This window comes from Ornithodoros turicata, chromosome 1 (genome assembly GCF_037126465.1).
Source record: "Ornithodoros turicata isolate Travis chromosome 1, ASM3712646v1, whole genome shotgun sequence".
Taxonomy (NCBI): domain Eukaryota; kingdom Metazoa; phylum Arthropoda; class Arachnida; order Ixodida; family Argasidae; genus Ornithodoros; species Ornithodoros turicata.
Genome location: NC_088201.1, coordinates 21,099,078 through 21,107,638, shown reverse-complemented (window position 1 = coordinate 21,107,638; position 8,561 = coordinate 21,099,078).

Genomic DNA, 8,561 nt, shown 5'->3' with positions numbered 1-8,561 from the left:
ACCACATCACATGACGATGATGATTTGTGTGGCTGGGCGAATGGGCAAACAACACGGGGATTCGTAACGTAAAATCCCAAAGAAATCAGCAAACGCTATTTAATAAGATCTTCGCTCGCTTCCTGCCCACCATAGTTTAAGGTGGATCAGTTCAAGGCGCACTGTGGCCAAGGCTGGCCACTGTGCTGTGGCTATAGGCTATAGGTAGGCTGTTGACTGTGGTCTCCACAGCACAAAACGGTGGTGGCTTCAAATTCTGCAGACGTGCAGACCACGCTGCAGACATATGGGCCGTGGTGGACCCGATGTATCCGGTCAAAGTATCCACGAAGAGGAACAGAAAAAAGGAGAAGGTTCTTTGCTCGTCTTATGACTAGCGTCTGCGATTTTCGGAACACTTGCAGACTGTATTTTCGCAAATTCGGAAGGAAATTGACGGGGATCGATTTCTTTCCTTGTCTAAGAGGTCAGAAAAAGAAAATCCCAATGGGATTCCCCATCCTGAGAACATGGCTGCCTCATTTCTTCGGTACATGTCTTCCCAATCTGCCGAATCAACTCGCCGAGGGTTCAAAACAGCTGTCCCAACCTGTCCGAGAAACCCGATGTCCATTCCCGATTCGGTTGTTCGTGGGATGTTGTGTTTGTCGACTCAATTTGTAGATTCACCAAATTTTTGCTATACAAATGAGTCGAAACCAAGACCAAGCGCATCAAGGGCGCACGACGGGACACCACCTTCGTTATCGATGGCTTATCTGTGGTTTTTCTGTTGAGCAAATAAGTCAGAGGCAAGCGAGCTGGTGCAATGAACATGTAGGTAATATTTCCTTGAGTATTAGGAAGAGACACGAAGACAAGAAGGACGAACTGAAACCAGCAGAATGAAACATTTATGTCATAAGAAGCACCTGGGTATGGCAGAGGAGGTTCACCAAAGACGACACTGGATTGGCCGATGGATGGCTATTTGGCTACAGGGGCGTCGGAAGGTGTAGGCAGAGGGGTGGTCGCCCCCCCCCCCCCCTCCTCCTCCTGAGTTTTCGGTCCGAGGGCCTGCCCCCCCTAAACTTTCGCTCGGGTCCCGCCACACAGGGGCGAATCTACAGAGTTGGGGGGGGGGGGGGGGGGTCAGGATGTCCTGATCCCCTCCTCAATTTCTGTCTTCACATAGTGTTTAATTGACCTAGATTGTGTATCTACCGTGCTGGCCAAAGCTAGACCCCCCTCTGAAAAAAATCATGGATCCGCCCCTGCCGCCACCCCATTTTTCATACCTTCTGAGACACACTCGCTTTCAACTCTGTTACGGCGCAGAGTAAAAATGAGCACCCGATCACCCCAAATCCATGCAATTACCCTATATACCGGGTGTTTCAGTTAAATCCCCGGGCTAAATAATTCGCGAACCGGTGCACCAATCGAATAACTTTCTTTTTTACAAGTATCTGTCCAATACCGCCTACAAGATGCGCACCGCGTGAATGAGCGGGAGGCGCTCATTATTTATATAAAAATTCAAATGAGTTTCGTGAAAAAAGCTAACTTCTAAAGCAGGGCGCCGTCGGCATTAAAATGGGTACTACCCCTTTTGGGACCTTCAGTGGACACCTTTTAGAGAAAAATCTGCCACCGAAGCGGGTCATTTGTTGCAGTAATTAATCGGTTTCGGTTTACGTATTTTTGTCGCGGCTGGTCGCGGCGAAGCACAAAAAGGACGTAATTCATTGGTGTAATTCATTTGTGTAATTCATTGGTGTAAGGACGTAATTCATTGATGGATAAGGGAGTGAAAGAGCGTCCTTTTGCGCTTCACCGCGACCAGCCGCGACAAAAAATATGTAAACCGAAACCAATTAATTACTGCAACAAATGACCCGCTTCGGTTGCAGATTTTTCTCTAAAACGTATCTACTGAAGGTCCCAGAAGGGGTAGTACCCATCTTAATGCCGACGGCGCCCTGCTTTAGAAGTTAGCTTTTTTCACGAAGCTCATTTGAATTTTTATTTAAATAATGAGCGCCTCCCGCTCATTCACGCGGTGCGCATCTTGTAGGCGGTATTGGACAGATACTTGTAAAAAAGAAAGTTATTCGATTGGTGCACCGGTTCGCGAATTATTTAGCCCGGGGATTTAACTGAAACACCCGGTATATGATATATGATACTGTATGCGGACCTGCTGTGCTAAAGGTAGCGACACGCCATTCAGTAGCCTTGCTTAGACGTATAGCTAGGTAAACGCAGATTTCGCTCCAGCAAAGCACGTCGACTTGTTTTTGATCAACGCAGGGAAACATTCCAGGCTAGAAAGGGAACCTTATCCTGCGGCTTGTGTGCTTGATGACTCTGTAGCATATCTGTTGTGTTTGCCTGAGCCATGGCCAGAGCACTCGCGCGTCAAAGCCTTTTTAGTGCAACAATAGTGTCCCCCTTTGCAGACGAAACCAGTGCGCTTTGGACGGGAGCAAAAATAAAAAAATAAAGGAACACGCTACCGCTCGCTTACTTCTATTTGTCCCCACATCTAGAGTCACTACTCACATCGACACCAGCAAAGGGGGGGGGGGGATATGTTTATTAAGAAAAATGGCAATGGGGTAGAGTACCGCCCCTGGCGATGAAACTCCCCATTCATCATCCCGAAATAAAGTTCTTGTTGTTGTTCTATTTGTCTTCAACCAATATTTCAGTTTGTGCTGCTCAAACGCGAATTTGTTTTTCACCTCAAGGTACTCAAGAACGCGACGTGGCCTTCCCATATGCGTTACGACCAACATGGTCATCGGATTGCATGGCCTCTAATAAGCACATCAATGGCTCCTCTGGGTTAGGTTAGGGCTCCCCCTCTGCCGTGAGTAAAGTCCCTGGATCGCTCGCTCTTTGAGCGAACGAGGGACTTTAAGGTTAGGTTAGGGCTCCCCCCCCCCTCCCCCTCTGCCGTCAGGGACTTCCGACGCCCCTGGTGGCTACACAAAGCTGTTTGCGGATTATTACGCTGACCTCCAAAACGACACGGAACGTTAGAGTTTAGACTGTACAGAACTTCGCATTGGGTTCAAATGGGGAGGTGAGGGCACAGTCGGAATGAGTTTGAGCAATGAGTGTTCGTGGGATTATTTTATTCCGCAATTGTTTTTGAAAGATTTTTTTTTTGATTGCGTGTTAGCGCCGCGAAGCAACTGTGGCTATGAGCGGCGTACAGGTGTGGACAAACGGAGAGAGGACAGCAGGAAGGAGTGGGGGACAGGGGGATTAGTATGCGTCCTGGGCCGACTTCAGGGGGAACTGTGCCAACATTCGTCTGGACAGTCTTCGGAAAACCCAGGGAAAACCTCAGACAGCACAGCCGGCGGAAGGATTGTTTTTGAAAGATTTGTGAACTAACTCAGCCGGGAAAGCAAAATTCGTCGAACTACTACGGTAGAATACAGGTTGAAAACTTGAAAGAATCAGGAACAAAGGGTTGTACAGGGATACTACCACTTTTCTGGAAGGGTATGAGGCACCTTTAGATTTTAAGCGGTACATTAGTAACGTACTGTATATGGAAAAGTAAAGATCTTCGATGTCGACAGGCATTAGATATCCATGATTTCCAAGCAACGAGGAGAGGTCTGCCAGCAGTCCTTCAGAATTATTTAGACAAAAAGAGAGTGGGGTGGTTGAATACATTTCAGAGCACTACTAAACTATGAAGTGCCAAGTGTTGTTTTCATTCATAATAATTCTTAGCGGGTTCATAGACTTGAAAAAAAAAAAAATGTCAGGAGGAGTAGAAATTTTACTAGAAGCCTTGGGATATACAGGGTGTCTTGTGTAACCTTTACAGGTATTTTTTTTAACATCTGAGAGCAGCACTAATGCCATTTTTGCAGGCGAGTTATGCGGCCAGGCTGACATCCTGTGTGAAAGGGTATGTAACTATTGGACGGCTAATTACCTAAAATTCGTTAATTACCTTTTTAATTGTACGCTTTCCGGAAAATGCGAGACAGCAGAATTGGAAGCAATCATCCTTATTTGAATCCACCCTCTTTTTTAAAAATCTTGAAACGAGCACGTACTTTGAGACATGGATCACGAAATTTTGATATGCAAGCGAGCCGAAACCAGAACTACATAATCTCGAGCGCAGAAACGACATGACTTTCGGTTTATCGGGGTCGGAAGGCGCGGTCTATCTGGCCAACAGATCAGCGTTTACTCCAATCAGATCCATCGTTACAATACACGTGGCAGACCGACGCGAACACCAGTCGCTCTTTCTTGCGCTCGAGAAGTACGTGGTTTCAGTTTCGGTTCATGTCGAAATTTTCCGCAGCAGAGTAAACGAAGATAGAAAGTTAGAAGAAGTTAGGTAGAAGTTACGACTAATAAATACAGTTCTTTTCACTTAGATTTTTCACTTAGTTGTGAGTCCGCTGACGTGTTGTCTTGTGTTGTTTCTTAACCTTTCTGTCTTCGTTTACTCCGTTGCGAAAAATTTCGACTCACAATGTGAGTCTCGCTTGTGAGCCTTTGTGTCCACTTCGTGATACGTGTTTCTGTGCCACTTGTGTTGTCCCGCATATCCTCTCCTCAGACTCAAGGAAATAGGCAGTTTTAGCAAAAGCGTTGGTAAGGTTATCGTGCCTATCGGAACCAATAGACCGCTCCCTGTTTGTAAACAAATATGACGTCATAGTGTTCGACAGCGCCACAAATTTGGTAGAGTTCAACTACGCTCGAAGCTAGAGGTGAACAAGGCCGCGCCCGAAAGCGGTAGCACCCCGATTCGTCCAAATGTTTATTTCGTCCAAGTATTCACAACGTCCAAGTACTCAGCACGTCCGAAAAAAATTGGACATAGTGGGCATTGGACGAACTGAACCAAAGGGGGGAAAACTTGACCAACCCGTCCAAATAACCGTACCGTCCAAACGCTTGTTTCGTCCGAAAAGGGACGGGGATCTCCGAATGCCAGTGAACAATTGCTTCGTTTACGATTGAAGGTAGGATTTAAGCATTCACACCGAAAGATGCCGTGCCATACACCAAGTAAAACGAAAAACAAATGCTCAGCCTGCTCTGTTTATTTATTTTTCTTTCTTTCTTTTTTTTTTCATTCCAACAACTGACTTATTAGTTGAAGGTAAGATTTAAACATTCCCATTGAAAGATGTTATACACCGAGTAAAACGAGAAACAAATGCTCAGCCTGCTCCGTTTAGCTTTTTTTTTTCCTTTGAACAACTAACTTATTAGATAGCATGGCCCAGCAAGTGGGACATGCGCTGCAGGTATGCCTTGATGACATGGGCAAACTGCTCTGTTACGTTTGTGAAGGGTGCTTCGTTTCCCAGCATCGTTTCCCCTGAGCTGTATTTGGTATCATCTCATATGGCCCAAGTGATCAGAACGCCCAAATGTTCATAAGACCCGAAAAAATGTTGGGCCTTTTGAGCATTTGGGTCAAATGCGAAGGGCAGGGTAAGGTGTCCAGAAGGCCAAAATATTCATATGGCCCGAATGGTCATATGGCCCGAAAACCAGGAGGGAAGACTGGGAGTGACCTAGATACTAGATAATATGAGTGACCTAGAGTGACCTAGATAGTATTTTCTTTGCACATATGCGCAATATTAATTAAATGCTGAATGCGACAGAGGAGAAAAAGGTAACTGAACTAAAAAAAAATTAATGAAAGTAACTTAACTAAAAATATTAATAAAAGTACTGAAGTGAAGAAAAAAATTCAAGCAAATAAGATATAAATGTGACAAAAAGTAAAATACAAATAAATATTGAATCCTTACAGCGTTCAATATTTCGCTCGGTACAGATTGGTAAGCGCTGTGCCTAATATATTTATTGAACAACTGATTCGTTTGCCGCATTAAAAGCTTTTCAACTTTCGCTTGAATACTGCTATGACGCACAATATGTAGCGCCTTTTCTGCGAAGGTATCCAAGCCGGGCACGGCAGTAGCGTAGCTAGAAAAAAATATTTCTGGAGGGGTTCAGGAGGAAATTTGCATAGGAGATAAGGGTTTACTCCTCGTTTCTCTCTTCCAGATGCGCTACCAAAGGTACGATTTCGGGAGGGGTCTGAACGTCGCAAACCACGCCTACGCATGGGACCGTTTTTTCCACTCTAACCCATCGGTGTAATTTTTTTCGAGACCATTTGTTCCATCACCAAATTTTCCGGGGCCATTTTTTCGGGGCCGTTCGACCAAATGGCGCTCTATCAAAAAGGCGGACACCTTCGAATTGATTCTGTAACTGAATTCTTTGGAGACTACATTTCACAAAACGGAAGAAGCGCATTGTTTGTGTTCACGTGAGATGCGCGCTGCAGAAGGAGCATATTCCACTGAGTGACCGAGTGCAATTGTCCAAAATGGGCACTGCTTGATGAACATAATAAATCTCAGACCCGAGCAAAATACTAAGCCGTAGCGATTCTCGGCAAAGTGTGGAATTCCTGCCCAATCACACCTGAAAAGCGATTTTACAGAAAAGTATTTCTCGCATATAACTCGCACTGATAAAAGTACCGCATTTTTCTGTGTACAAGCTCCGTTATATATATAAAAAAAAGTTCTCTGAAGAAGTCCTGCGCAGGATGATGACGCGCATATGATGACATTAGATGACGCGCAGGACTTCTTCAGAGAACTTCTTTCAATGTATAACGGCGCTTATACACTGAAAAATACGGTCGAAAAAATACACTGTGAGTCTTCCTTTCTGGTTTTCGGGCCATATGAACATGTGGATGTTTTGGTCACTTGGGCCTTATGCCGTCCGTAACGTCTCTTGAATTTCATGCGCACAGAATTACGCCACCCTTCGGCGTGATTGTTTGTGCGGAGATCGTCCTCATCCGCAAACTAATTTCAGAGATGAACGTTGGTAAGCCACTGCCGCTCGAAGTAGTCTACGTAAAGGCAAAGTGCCGCCAAGTTTCCTTTCAGATCCCTAGATGTTTCCAAGAAAGATCACTGACATTGGGAAACGCGCGGTACTTAGCGAGAACACAGTTATAGAAAACAACACATCGTTAACTGGACGGTCACTGTAGGTCAGCGGTCCTGTGAACGGGTTTGTGTTTTCTGTGATTCCCCGTTTGATCAATAATCCATTTGCTTTCATGAATACAGTCACCTGCCATTCACCCAGTGTCAAAATGGCCAGTGCTTTCATGAATGCAGCCAGGCAGTCGCCTGCCGAAAGGAGCAGAGCCTTTGGGAATTCCCCCATTTGGACGAAACGGGCTATCGGACGGTCAAGTTTCTCCCCGCCTGTTCATTTCGTCCAAGTGTTCAGTACGTCCGATTTTTTTCGGACGAATTAAATATTTGGACGCTGTGAGTACTTGGACGAAATAAACGTTTGGACGAAATGGGGCGTAACCCCCGAAAGCCACGGGCTTGAGGGGATTACGATGGTCCCTGAAAGGGACGCGACCTTCGGTCCTACTTTGCTTTCAATGGGAGGCAGCGAACAAGTGCCCGTTCGTGGAACCCAGCCCTCTCCTTCGGATTTCTTTCGGTTACAGTCTGTCTACCAACGTCATGATGACGTACAGGTCTATTGCAGTCGTGCGTAACTCAGAATCTTATCCAATGATTGGTTCCGGTTGATACAGTTCGACGCAAACCATGCTATCAAGGGTTTGCTAAAGCTATGGTGGCTAGCCACCATACTAAAGCTGTTTAGTGTTGCCCGCTTCACGTAACCACCAGCTCGCTTGCCTTTTGTTGCTCTGTGTTGGTTCATACTAGTTAAATCTCGCGGGCCAGGGAAGCTGAGGGAATGTTTGGGGGAAGGTGTGCGTTCAACCTGCTCGGGGGTGGCGGCTCGGTGCACCCAGGGAGGGAAAAGAGGGAAGGGTGAAGGATGAGGGGAGAGGTGATGGTGGCACAGGAGAGGGAGGGGTGTGCATGCAGTGCCTCTGGCTCTGGGATTTTTTGGGTAGTCCAAGACCACCACAGACACCATGCGAACATCCCTTCATTGGTATTCTCCCTGCGGTAATCGACAGGATGTTGGCGAAGTTACCCCATGCTCGTGGAGTACGTTTAGCAGAGTATGGAGATGGTGGCGGTGGTACTGCCGAAAGAGCTCGCCATTGGGAACTGTGGGGGACATGAACTAAGGGAACTGTGCCGACATATGACAGCGTCTGAGGAAAACCCAGGAAAAACCACAGACAGCTCTGCCGGCACCGGGATTCGACCCCGGGCACCTCCCAGTCTCGACGTGACGTGGCCAGCACTCTAACCACTCGGTGGTGGTGGTGAAAGGCCGTTGTCGGCCTCACAGATGTGGGCAACGTCACGACTGACGCCCTGGGGGAATGTGCGTCCTGGGCAGACTTCTGAGGGAACTGTGCCGACGTATGTCTGAAAGCGGCCACTTGGCCAGGCGAGCTGGTAGAGTATAGACTACGGAGATACGAGAGGTTCCATCGCATACTCCATACTCCAATCAGCTACATAGCTTCGAAGCGCGTGGCCTTGGAATGCGCACGTGACATGGAACGCGCATTGTTCTTCCTGCGCTCGCTAAGC